Raw genomic sequence first — 14,584 nt, 5'->3', positions numbered from 1 at the left:
GACATCACACACATCCATGCCCGAGGCACGATTGGAACCTGCGACCGTAGCGGTCACGCGGTTCCAGACTGAAGCGCCTTTAACCGCACGGCCACACCGGCCGGCCCGGAAACCTAACGAGTATTTGTAGAATCCATGCCACGCGCAATCTCTGCTATTTTGCGTTCCAAAGGTGAAGCAACGCGCTATTGGATAGGTGTTCATGACGTTTGACTCTTCATGCAAATTTCCTAGCTGCAGTCGTGGTCCGTCTCTAATTGCTCGGTCGTCGACAGGACATTAAATACCTTCCTTCGTCCACTCTTTTCACTTATAGGCTACACTCTGTGAATCCATCGCATCTATGTGGGACAGAGAGGGGGAGGGGGGGGGGGGGGTGTGTGAAAATCGTAAACTTGAAAGTCGGTATTACGAAATTCACACTGCATTTAGTATTTTTTTCCACGAATATTTCTATCCCTGACGTCATTTCTCGTTCCCTATCTGCGACAACCAGTCATCTTATTAAATGTTTAGTGAGCAGCATAGCATAATAAACACGACTTTTTCACTTTGTAGAGGTCTAAAGGTTTCTTCTTTCCTTGCGATAACGTTTAAATTATATTTCCACCTACGTCAAGCATTATTTCAAGTTACCCATGTCACAGCACTCTCTGTGTTTCGATAATACAATTTTAGTGACATCTGCCCTCTGCGTACCTGTGATGTTAGGGATCTTTACAAAGGCTTCCTGGTACAACTACTTCCCCTCCAGAAATGTACATACGAAGCACGGATTTCCTCTTCGTTTCATCTAGTTAGCACCCACCTCTAAGGTGGTATTCAAGCGTTTCTTATACATTAATTTTGAAGCTATGCTTGGAAGCTTAGGTCCCCTTGCTACCCGAAATCCGGAGATACCGTCTTCTTTATTTTTGTAGGAATCTACGGTGTCTATAAAACACTCTCGTAGCTTCTACATAATTCTGTTAAACATTCTCAGTTTCCTCTCATTGCTTTCAATAGATGAACTTCTCAATCATGTCTTAGGCCTATTAGGAGTAACCAAAAGTTTCTGGCCCCTCCTTTCTTTACAAGTTTATATAATGTAAAATGTTTGCCGACGCGGAATCGGCCAGTTTTAGATCAATTTTTTTCTTTTAGTAACTATCTCTCCCTCGCTTCTTTTCCTCAGGGCTCTGCCGTACAATCTCTCTACAACAAATGTAACACTTAACCCTTCCATTAACAAGGAGAGGGGGGGGGGGAGGATACTTTATGCCCACTTTTTGAAATTATTGGTATCTAGTAGTTCCTTTACAATTTAAAATTTTTAAGAATATATTTATTCCCGAATGAGATTTTCACTCTGCAGTGGAGTGTGCGCTGCTATGAAACTTCCTGGCAGATTAAAACTGTGTGCCGGACCGAGACTCGAACTCGGGACCTTTGCCTTTCGCGGGCAAGCGCACACAGTTTTAATCTGCCAGGAAGTTTCAATATATTTATTCTTTGAATGAATTTTCCTATCATATTCAATATGTGTTTCAAATTTTTCTGTTAAATTTAACCCAAAAATTTAAGTCTCAGTAGTTGATGTCACTTTCCGCAGTGAATGCCGTATTGACTGCCAGGTTCAGTGCCTTACATAGACATCAGTATCTCTTTAAAAGATACGTTGAGAATAAAATTCAACAAAAGCCAACGAAATTTGCAAGTTTTAACTATTTTGTGGTATTCATGGAACAGATAGTACACGTAACTGGAAGTGGGTTCATATTGCTAGGAGTGTGATAATAGGGATTTTCAGGTTCTGGTCCTACTTACGCATCAGTACTTTTCTTAGAAAAAGTGTCAACACAATTCAGCAACAATTAAAGAATGTTTAAAATTTTTCTTCTGGTGGATATGAAGTACCCCGACTTGGTAACGCGCGTTATGGAATATGCCTTGGTGTTTCTAGGGTTAACCCCCGAGATTTATTGCAGTCCATCACTTTTATAAATGCTAGTGTCGTCTGCTTCTTTAGTTTCCTTTTTCCTTATCCTCTTCCAAACACTTATCAAATACTTCGACCTATATTTCAGGTAATACAGATGGTGCTCCTTTTACAAAATCATTGTGAAGGATATCCGACTTATCAGCCTGTACTGCGACTTTAACGTGTTCGTCTATGTCTCAAGTAAGAGACAGTTAGAACAGGAGGCATTCGTCGGCTGCTCCGTGCATGACAAAAGCGCGCCAGGCGGTATCTGCCACGCAGCCCTCCGTTTATGCTGCGAGCAGTCAGCAACAGGCAGGGCGCCGTCTCGGAGCAGACGTCGCTCGATGAAACCCTTGCCATTACCTGTCAGCCACACGGCGGCGCTGAGTCAGGCGAGCACACAAGCTACATGTCCACCTTACCCTCGGCAGCCTAGAGCGCCGATCCGAGTACACCCTAGTGAAGCAACCACCTGCCTCCAATCTCTAATGAAAGTTGCTGTTTCCACTTCTGTATGACCTTTCTCACTGGCTAGCAGAAACCGCGGTGCGACATGTCAGTCATTTACTTTACTTAGTACCTGTACTGAAGGATATGATGGAAACGTGATTAGTTCCTTTAAAGATAGATTGTTAGTGGGAAAAATTGTAATTAGCTGTGCAAATTACTTGCAAACTCATGTATATAAGATAATACCATTCAAACTGCGTCCACGAATATTAATCGTGCAAATTTTTATGAACGTGGCAGTTATAATGGTCATCCGTGTATCCGTAGCGCTGTTACAAGTTATATTTTATTTATTTATTGAAACTGATCGGATTACGACCTTCGCGCCCTCTGTCACATACGACTAGGGTTCTACATATACACTAAATTTTACATCATAGTTAAGAAAGGTGATAAGGTACAATAAAACAGTACTATATAGTAACAAATGATCTAAAAGTACTTAAGACAATGTGAATGACAGGTTGACGAACAGCTAAAACCGTTTATACTACTACTACTACTACTACTACTACTACTACTACTGCGCCTGATGTATAGGAGACGAGAGGCTTATTCACTTTGCAGAAGCATGTAACTTTCACCGTTACTTGCACTTTTTAACGAAGCCTTTACATCCGGCTTATAGCGAATTAGTGTAAATTGATTCAAAATATATGAAGTTAGTTAGTATACATAACCTGTTGATATTGAGAAGAACCGTGATTGTAGTTTTTTCCATCGTGTTTCACATGCTGCCTACATACCGTACGCAATAGTTTCTACGTTTACTGTCTAAATGCTTTTTTACCATTCTTACGATGTTATTTCTTAGACAGGTTTTTCTCATCTCGTTGACTAAAACAGGCCGCTGTTTACCAATTTTATGTATACATAAAAACGAACGTTGGGAGAACAAAACTCACAAATTTCCCGAAAAAAATAAAAGTACTCTCCAGGGTGGACTTTAAACCAGAACTCTTGGCCGTAGTCTAAACTATTATATACATTCAGCTAGTCACGCGCCAATCACGAGTTATCTTCATATCTTCAATTTGACAGTTTTTCTCTTCTACTGCTCTACCTCCAATTTAAGTTCCCTTGCTGCACTTGCACTGATGGGAGCTAGGTTTCTGGCAGCAACCAACAACAGCCATGTGCAGACATGTGTCAGTATTATTATCTCAAAAAAATTATGAATGCAGATAGCGTACCAGCTCTCTTGTCTAGTGAGTTTAGTATTTTATTGTATAACTGTTCTATTTTAAAAGAAACCAAGCGATTGCTAGTCCTGTGTCTGCGTAAGACACTAGAGCTACTTCTCAATATTAGTTGAGCACTGTCGTGTACACCCGGGTATTTGTAAAATTGTGTTGTATTTATTTACCACTTCGCTACCAAATTAACGAATGAGCCTACTTTCTTCCGAAATCTAGGCTGAAAAGTGAATCGTTTGACCTCGATCACCCAGATGGAATGTTCAAATGTGTGTGAAATCTCATGGGACTTAACTGCTACGGTCATCAGTCACTAAATATACAGACTACTTAACCTAAATTAACCTAAGGACAAACACACACACCCATGCCCGAGGGAGGACTCGAACCTCCGCCGGGACCAGCCGCACAGCCCAGGACTGCAGCGCCTTAAACCTTTCGGCTAATCCCGCGCGGCCCAGATGGAATGCTCACAGTTCACAAATGACCAGTCACATATGATTCACTCCAAAACGTGCCCCATAAACCATTCCTTACATGTACGAGGGTTTTGTCTACTATTTCACATAAACATACTATGATCTTCATAATAAGAGCTCTACCCAGAAGAAGAAGAAGAAGAAGAAGAAGAAGAAGACAGATTGCGATTTCTGCTGGTAGGCAGTCAGATTGTGCGACATGTACATAATGATTATACTATCAGCTCTGAGAGACCAACATCTATCGCGCTACAGTCAAAAAATGTAGGTGTTAGTGTGGTGTCGGGCCCCATGTTCGTAGACACAAGAGTGCAGACGTCGCGGCGTGGAATTGTAAAGGTTTCAGACGTAGTCCTGTGATACTTCATTCACTGCCGCTTGCACCTGACCGCACATTTCCCGCAGATTGTGGATGGAGATTAAGCCTTGATGACACGCTCCATGGAAATCCACAAATTTTTGACCAGTGCGGGATCAGGCGTAACGTGAAGAACGCTCTCAACTAGGCCAGTTCGTCCATCAAACTGAAATAAATCTGTTGCATCTGTTCACGTAGAACCATGATCGCTTTATTATCATCGCAAACTGGTTTTTTTTTTTTTTACAGCCGGTCATTTAGAGGAGGTAAGCTGACGTTATATATAAGTGTTCCACTTAAAACTGGCATCACACAACAGCTTATAACATAGATGTTTCGTCAGATTGAATGTTTTCAGAGATTAAAGTTCTCACTTTCACTGAGATGAATGTTCCGAAATAACAGGGAAGTTTTGCTGGTATTGGTCAATTTCACACCTAAATAGTGGAAGTTCTCGATTCATTTAAGATGTGTTATCAATTTTATACACGGTAGACATGTACAAGGGATGTGTGATAGGTTAATATATGTATCAAATGTAGCATTATAGGACTCTGACTTCGGCAGTTTGCTCATGCATCATCGACAACAGTATCACAGACCGAATCCATAGTATTACTCAATTGCATGACACAAAATAGTGAGAAGGGGTAGGGAATGCGAACTGTATTAATATTTGTCATAGAAACCACTGTTCTACACTGATATTTCTGCGTCTGAAATGTGTGTAATACCCACGTGCGTGACAGTTTATTTATAAGACTTCCACAGAGACTAATTTTGAGTGCTAAGAGGCTGGAAGAGCGTTCTGGCTATGGGAGGCTGCTGGAAGCGGCCGGAGGCAATAGGAGAGGGCGGCGCCAGCATACTGAATAACGACTGCCCACAGCCACCTCAACAGGCGCTGCTCATGATGCTCGATCCTCTAGCGAATGCAGCCCCGGAGCTGCCACTCCTCACAACGAGTTGAAGACGAGGTCCGTAGCATGCTGTTGGCCATTCTCCTTCCAGATAAAGTTGTCTTTACCCCATCCGTGACGAATAGTCAACCGCTCGGAATTAGCAGAGCGGTCTCAGGCGCTGCAGTCATGGACTGTGTGGCTGGTCCCGGCGGAGGTTCGAGTCCTCCCTCGGGCATGGGTGTGTGTGTGTTTGTCCTTAGGATAATTTAGGCTAAGTCGTGTGTAAGCTTAGGGACTGATGACCTTAGCAGTTGTCCCATAAGATTTCACACACATTTGAACAAATAGTCAAGTATTTCACTGTTGTTCCAGGGGTCAGCATTTCCGGGAAATAAGTTTGATTTGTGCATGCAGATCTGAAACAGTATATCATTGTCAGCCCAACATTTATCAAAGCAGACCACCTGCAGTACATGGATCTCTTTGCGTACCATCGGTGACAGTATAGAACCGGCCTGAAAAAAAGAGTATCCCTACTCATGATGTGAGAAGAAGGAAGTAGGAGGGGAGGTAAGACTGGTTCTGGGCTGCTCAGTCTTTATCCACACATCATTGTAAAGACACATGTGCTGTTCAACTGTTTTTTTTTTCAGTAGTTTTGTGATGTTATAATAGTGATTCTTCTTGCTGTGGAACCAAGGCCGGGATGAACTTCTAGCATAGCATAGTCGTTGCTATTATGTATGTGTGTTCTTTTTTTTAGTAGTTGCTTTGTTATAAGAGGATTATCTTTCTGTCCTCCTAAGACACACTGGTGCTGCTCAAAAGAAAAACATGTCTGTCCAAGCCAGAATGTTCACTCAATATTGGTTACTGTGTTATTGTTCGGACCTACCACCATTACGTTATTGGTGAAGTCTTCTACTCACCATAGTGTGTGCAACTTGTTAGCTGAGTGTGGTCAAGGACAGTTGGATGGGGTTAATTGCTTACTTTTTAGTATATTCAACGCAAAATTGAATGTTCTGCGTTCAATATTCATAGTTGCAAGCATAAGTTCATACTAAGAGAGTGAGTTTACACTTATTTATGTGGAAATTTCATTGATTTTAGTACTACTTCTGCTATTTGCACTGTTGCTGTTAAAGTATTCGTTTCAAAAGGGTAAGGCTACATCCTTTACACGATGTGAGGTGAGGTCTGTTAATACAATATTCGTTGTAGCAAGTTTAAGAACGACTCCTGGAGAATACGCAATGGTAATACTTCATTCAGCAAATAAGTGTTTTTGTTTATTCAGTCAGTCTTCTTAAATAAGTGAGCTGACATTACAGCAGTTCAGCTCTTAAGAGCACACCCTTTTAGGCAGACACACAGTGTGTTACTCCATGAGGAGCAACTGACCTGTGTAAAATTCCTCCACTGTCTATTCCTCCATCATCTGTACAGCACGAATCTCACCATTCTTCAGTATACGAGAACACACACAGAAGCATGAGCGCGTACACACACACACACACACACACACACACACACACACACACACACACACCTGCATAGCACACTGGTGTTGTTTAGTTCTTCATCTGTGATGGTCAGTCATGTATTTCACTGTTGTTCCAGGAGGGCCAGTCTTTCTGAGAAATACTTTTAACAGCTTGCAGGAACTGTCCTGTTTTTCATTCTTTTTCAATATGTGGCTGATATCTGTAGACCAGGAACTGTACAACTCTGGCAGCAGATGGATCTCTTAGTGTAGTATCAGCGACAGAGAACAAGCCTAGTAAACCGTTATCCCTAACTACAGGGGGAGGAGGAAGGAGAGAGGGGAGGAGGGGAGTTAAGAGTGGTTCCAAGCTTTTTAGTCTGTATCCACACATCGAGGTGAACATACATGCAGCTGCAACCATTCCCTCCTGGCGACATCTTATGGGGTACATTCTTGTGGTAGTTGTGTTATTACAATGATTCCCAGTGTGTGTGTGTGTGTGTGTGTGTGTGTGTGTGTGTGTGTGTGTGTGTGTGTGACATTATGGTCCATAGTTTACGAATAGTTGTTTCTTCGTGGAAATTTCGATGTGACAGCATCTTATTTTGTTGGTTGGTTGGTTGGTTGCTTTGGGGGAAGGGACCAAACAGTGACATCATCGGTCCCATCGGATTAGGAAATGATGGGGAAGGAAGTCGCCACGCCCTGTCAAAGGAACCATCCCAGCATTGGCCAGAAGCAATATAGGGAAATCATGGAAAACTTAAATCAGGATGGCTGGACGTGCGTTTGAACTGTCCTCCTGAATACGAGTCTAGTGTGCTAACCATTGCCCCACCTCGCTTTGTGTGATAGCATGTATTGGTCTTCCTATGCCTCAGTGATTGTTTGCTACCCTATCACTTCTTACTACGTATCTGTGCACAAGTTCTTCAGCAGCTACACACTTTTAGGTTTGTAGGAGGCAGCTCTTCTGGCAGTGCCTGTACAACAGTTCCCTGCCAATTTCAAGTGATATTGTGGATTAGGACACACAGCAAGTTGAAGGTATACACACACATGACGACAAAGGGGAACAAAACCCGTTTCAAGCATCCTCAGTCGAGCACCTTACACCATTCAGTCTTGGGTGGTGGAAAAGGATGAAGTTGTCTCCTGCACTGTGGACTGACCAGCCATTTCTAAAAGCACCATCAGCTTTAGCCCAGGCAGTAGTCTTTGTGAGTAGTGAAATGCACTGTCAGTCCATCCTGCTGCATCACCAATATTTGCTGAAAAGTATTCCATCTATTTTCATTCAGTATCACCTCCTTCCATTCCTCACATAGGAAGGTGTTGATACAGTCTTCAGCTGTATGCTAACAGGTAATAGAATTATTCAGCTAATCTCTGTCCAACAACAACATCTTGTCAAGAAAATACATTTTCCACTAAAAATAAATAAATAACTTATGTTCTTCCTCTTCAGCAGCTCAACACAGACTGAGTCTTCTTCCTACCAATGCATGAGAGTGGGGGGGGGGGGACAGTAAAAGTGGGGGAGGGGGGAGGAGTAGAGGTGATGACATCACCAGTGTGAGGTTGGCACATCTACAACCCCCTGGGAGGAGCAGGGGGCACCACCCAGGGAGAGCCACCATCTTGAATAAATTTGGCAACAACGCAGACTGCACTCACTTGGGCTTTATTCCACTACTTTCACCTACATGATGAAGCACTTCCTGAAAGAGTGCCATTAAGAAGAATAATCAGCAGAGCTAACAGGACATTGTTCAGCCAGCTGGCTGTGTTTTGACACCGAGGCATCGTTGAGGAATGGGTGGACCACATCACACAAATGATCGACCATGCTGTGACTTGTTCATGCCGTAGTGCTCAAGTTGTCTAAGGAAGAAACCTGAACGTTGCTTGGCCAATGAGTGCTGGTCAGCATTTCGGGTCAAGCGTGCGCTCTGTGACAGCTGAAGTCTCTCCCAATGGCAGAAAACCTCAAAGCTTTTCGACTGACGAAATTCAAGGTTTGACACCTGATCAAGGAGAGCAAGAAAAGGTTACGGATAGCGTTCGTGACCCTCTAAACATCCGCACTTGTTCTATAAGAATATTGGAAGCCGTCAGGTGGATTACCGATGAATGCAGTCTTATCTACAGCAGCAGTGCTGAGACTGGGGCGTCTCCAAACAACACCCACAGACATGACAGAGCATTTTGCGATGACTAGAGTCACTGCCAGCCAGGTTTCAGTGCTACGTCATTATCGTGTTAAACAGATGGCTGGTTCAAATGGCTCTGAGCACTACGGGACTTAACATCTTAGGTCATCAGTCCCCTAGAACTTAGAACTAGTTAAACCTAACTAACCTAAGGACATCGCACACATCCATGCCCGAGGCAGGATTCGAACCTGCGACCGTAGCAGTCGCGCGGTTCCGGACTGCGCGCCTAGAACCGCGAGACCACCGCGGCCGGCTGTTAAACAGATTTTCCGGATTCTGTGGCACATAATTTGTATGTTAGTTACAAAGAACCGCGAGTGCCCTGGAACAAATCAACCCACCGTTGTTCGAATTTGGCGCGTAAACAACTTCCATCCTTGTCACGTGTCTTATCAACACCATATTAACCAGCGGTATTAGGGAAAACGTATGGAACTCTGTTGCTCAGTTGAAATGCGACATCAGGACAATAGGATCTCTTTCCAAATACTCTTGACTAATGGAAATCTGAATGTAAGAAGTACACATTATCGGGCCACTGAGACAACCTGTAGCCTGAGGCAGGTTGAACATCAGAGACAGTGGAACCTGAACGTTTGGTGCGGGATTGTGGAGACTATGTGACTGTTCCGTACATTAGTCGAGAAAACTTAACACGTCGAAGATGCGCACAATATCTTACCGAAGTTCTACCGGCTCACTTTGACGATTATCGCACGAAATGGACTGACATACATAATCTGATCAAAAATATTCGGAGATTATGTAAGGAGGAACTGACCACTAGATGTCAAGGGAGGTGGACCTGCTGGTGTAAAACGAAGAAATGTGTATCACGTTGTCAGCAGAGAAGCGGTAACAGCAGAATGGGTAGATCAGGAGAGCTCAGGAACTTCGAACGTGGACTGGTCAGTGAATGTCACCTGAGTAACAAATTAACCAGGGCCTTTTCACGGCCTAAATCGAAAGTTGGTGATGTGACTGTGAAACGGAAAAGGGAAAGAGCAACCACATTAAAACCAAGACTGAGTAGATCTCATGCACTGACTGCGAGGGTACATAACGGTTGTTGCTGAGTGTACTTGCTGTTCCAAACAGCAGCCCATACGAGCAAACCAGTTGCGTCTTTACCTGCCGTTACTCGTACTTTAGGTACTGAGGCTATGCACGGCTTTGTTTAAAAAGAATAGCTCGATGTAGTTACAGGGTCGAGACCCGCACGTCTGCTTTCATGCCCCGCAGCTAATTCGCTACAAATAATAACCTGTAGCTTGTGATCCTGCAGGCAAACAGTCTATGCATTGGCTACAATTGCGAGTTAATAAAATACACGGGAATATGTAATACTAGATAAACGAATAATTTAATAAAAAGGGTTCTATTCTAAAGTTTCGAAATTGATGAAGACGACAGAGAATTATGCTAAATAAAGTTTATTCAAGTAATAACATCTCAAATAAACGGGGTCTCACGATACTCAGTTAAAATAAAGACAGAAAATATCCTTATCAAAAGTTAGGTTCAGAACGTTATGTGAATGGTAGCAAAATCCTCAAACTAAATAGTCAACAAAGACGTGAAAATTAAGTCCATTTCGTGATCGCAATACACGAAAGATTCACCTGCTCAAAATAGTTCAGAGTTCAATATGGCGATTTACATATCAACACACGCGATTCGAAGAATAGTAACTCATACTCTGTCTATGCTCAGTTTCATACTGCTATCGGAAAAATCTTATTCCGGAGCTCATTCTCACCTCTCGATTTATAAAGCCCCGTCAGAAGCAAGATAGCGGCCGTTCACTGCCCAGAATGAAACACCCCCCACGATCGAATCACAATCGTCACCACAGGCTGGTCTGCCTTCATCCTGCACTCGACATAATGTGTCCCGAATGGTTCCCTCGAGCTCTTTACTCCATAAGTCCCTATCTCCACTTGTCTCCAGCAGTGTTCCGCCACTGTCCAACTCTCACTGGCTGAAGACCATCCCCACCAAAAATACACCGTTCTCTAGCTCTACAGACATGACCACTTCCTAGAGTAAACTAATGTGTTACAACAATATTTAAATAAAGAAATATCACAAACATTCCGTTCTACATCTACATAGATACTCCACAAGCCACCGTAATGTGCGTGGCGGAGGGTACCCTGTACCATTACTTATCATTTCCTCTCCAACTCTATTCACAAGCAGAGCGAAAGAAAAACGACTGTCCGTACGCCTTCGCAGGAGCCCTAATTTTCTCCTATTTTATATTCCTAGCCCTTACGCACGATGTGAAAATTACCTAACTATCAGTTTAATAAGTCAAGGCTGCAAAATACTAACTCGAATTCTATACAGACGAATGGAAAAACTGGTAGAAGCCGACCGCGGGGAAGATCAGTTTGGATTCCGTAGAAATATGGGAACACGTGAGGCAATACCGACCCTACGACTTATTTTAGAAGCTAGATTAAGAAAAGGCAAACCTACGTTTCTAGCATTTGTAGACTCAGGGAAAGCTTTTGACAATGTTGACGGAAATACTCTCCTTCAAACTCTGAAAGTGGCAGGAGTAAAATACAGGGAGCGAAATGCTATTTACAATTTGTACAGAAACCAGATGGCAGTTATAAGGGTCCAGGGACATGAAAGGGAATCAGTGGTTGGGAAGGGAGTGAGACAGGGTTGTAGCCTCTCCCCGATGTTATTCAATCTGTATATTGAGCAAGCAGTAAAGGAAACAAAAGAAACATTCGGAGTAGGTATTAAAATCCATGGAGAAGAAATAAAAACTTTGAGGTTCGCCGATGACATTGTAATTCTGTCAGAGACAGCAAAGGTCCTGGAAAAGCAGTTGAACGGGATGGATAGTGTATTGAAAGGAGGATTTAAGATGAACATCAACAAAAGCAAAACGAGGATAATGGAATGTAGTCGAATTAAGTCGAGTGATGCTGAGGGAATTAGATTAGGAAATGAGACACTTAAAATAGTAAAGGAGCTTTGCTATTTCGGGAGCAAAATAACTGATGATGGTCGAAGTAGAGAGGATATAAAATGTAGACTGGCAATGGCAAGGGAAGCGTTTCTGAAGAAGAGAAATTTGTTAACATCGAGTATAGATTTAGGTGTCAGGAAGTCGTTTCTGAAAGTATTTGAATGGAGTTTAGCCATGTATGGAAGTGAAACATGGGCGATAAATAGTTCGGACAAGAAGAGAATAGAAGCTTTCGAAATGTAGTGCTACAGAAGAATGCTGAAGGTTAGATGGGTAGATCACATAACTAATGAGGAGGTACTGAATAGGAATGGGGGAGAAGAGGAGTTTGTGGCACAACTTGACAAGAAGAAGGGACCTGTTGGTAGGACGTATTCTGAGGCATCAAGGGATCACAAATTTAGTATTGGAGGGCAGAGTGGAAAGTAAAAATCGTAGAGGGAGACCAAGAGATGCATACACTAAGCAGCTTCAGAAGGATGTAGGCTGCACTAGGTACTGCGAGATGAAGAAGCTTGCACAGGATAGAGTAGCATGGAGAGCGGCATCAAACCAGTCTCAGGACTGAAGACCACAACAACAACAACAAGAACAACAACAACGCACGATGCATGTTAGCGGCAGTAGAATCGTTCGGAGTCAGCTTCAAATGTCGGTTCTCTACATTTGTTAATAGTGTTTCCCGAAAAGAGCTCCGCCTTCCCTCCAGAGATTACCACTTGAGTTCCCGAAGCATCTCCGTAACACTTTGTTCGAACCTACGGGCAGCAAAGCTATCTCCCCCCCCCCCCCCCCCCCCCGGAATGGCTTCGATGTCTTCCTTCAGTCAGACCTGATACGGATCCCTAACACTCGAGGAGTCTCTAGTATCCTACGAGATTCAGTCTCCTTTACAAGTGAACCGCTCTTTCCTAAAATTCTCCCAATAACTCGAAGTCGACCATTTTTCTTCCCTACCATAGGTTTCACATGCTCGATCCACCTCATATCGCTTTGTAACGTTACGCCCAGATATTTAAGCAACATGACTGTGTCAAGCTGGACACTATTAATATTGTATCCGAACAATACAGGTTTGTTCTTCCTACTCATCCGCATTAAGTCGCATTTTCCCACAGTTAGGGCTAGCTGCCATTCATCACACCAACTGGAAATTCAGTCTAACTCGTCTTGCATCCTCCTACAGTCACTCAACGTCGACACTTTACTGTACACCACGGCATCATAAGCAAACAACTGCAGTCTGATACCTCTGCTGCCTACCGCCAAATCATTGATGTATGCAGAGAACAACAGCGGTCCTATCACACTTCCCTAGGGCACACCTGACGATACCCCTGTCTCTAATGAACACCGACATTTTTCACAATACTTATAAATAAAGGATAATTAATTGAAACCCTCAGCTGCCGACAGGTGGTGTTGATATACCTCGATGGGGACAGCAGAAAATGTGTGCCCCGACCGGGACTCGAACCCGGGAACTCCTGCTTGCATGGCAGACGCTCTATCCATCTGAGCCATCGAGGACACAGATGAATAGCGCGACTGCAGGGACTTATCCCTTGCACGCTTGCTGTGAGACCCACAATCCGAACTGTCCACAATCTACATTCGTAATGTACCTAATAGATGTTTGTCCATCCACTCATTAATCGGGCACACTAGGGTGACGATTCCCGTAAGAGTTTGGGCAACCTGTGCGAATTCGTACAGACGAAGATCAATGGCTGGGTAGCCTTTAACTATACAGGGTGTTACAAGAAGGTACAGCCAAACTTTCAGGAAACATTCCTCACACACAAAGAAAGAAAATATGTTATGTGGACATGTGTCCGGAAACGCTTACTTTCCATGTTGGAGCTCATTTTATTAATTCTCTTCAAATCACATTATTCATGGATGGAAACACACAGCAACAGAACGTACCAGTGTGACTTCAAACACTTTGTTACAGGAAATGTTCAAAATGTCCTCCGTTAGCGAGGATACATGCATCCACCCTCCGTCGCATGGAATCCCTGATGCGCTGATGCAGCCCTGGAGAATGGCGTATTGTATCACAGCCGTCCACAATACGAGCACGAAAAGTCTCTACATTTGGTACCGGGGTTGCGTAGACAAGAGCTTTCAAATGCCCCCATAAATGAAAGTCAAGAGGGTTGAGGTTAGGAGAGCGTCGAGGCCATGGAATTGGTCCACCTCTACCAATCCATCGGTCACCGGATCTGTTGTTGAGAAGCGTACGAACACTTGGACTGAAATGTGCAGGAGCTCCAGCGTGCATGAACCACATGTTGTGTCGTACTTGTAAAGGCATTTGTTCTAGCAGAACAGGTAGAGTATCCCGTATGAAATCATGATAACGTGCTCCATTGAGAGTAGGTGGAAGAACATGGGTTCCAATCAAGACATCACCAACAATGCCTGCCCAAACGTTCACAGAAAATCTGTGTTGATGACGTGATTGCACAATTGC

General features: G+C 43.4%; 1 non-coding gene across 1 annotated transcript; it reads right to left on the bottom strand.

Moving 5' to 3' along the window:
• Nucleotides 1-13,561: 13,561 nt before the first annotated feature.
• On the bottom strand, nt 13,562-13,635 carry Trnaa-ugc (transfer RNA alanine (anticodon UGC)). Its single transcript has one exon. It is a non-coding gene; the product is annotated as a tRNA-Ala (tRNA).
• Nucleotides 13,636-14,584: the final 949 nt, after the last annotated feature.

The sequence above is a fragment of the Schistocerca nitens genome, chromosome 3, assembly GCF_023898315.1.
Source record: "Schistocerca nitens isolate TAMUIC-IGC-003100 chromosome 3, iqSchNite1.1, whole genome shotgun sequence".
Lineage (NCBI taxonomy): Eukaryota > Metazoa > Arthropoda > Insecta > Orthoptera > Acrididae > Schistocerca > Schistocerca nitens.
This window is presented reverse-complemented; position numbering and strand designations above follow the sequence as displayed.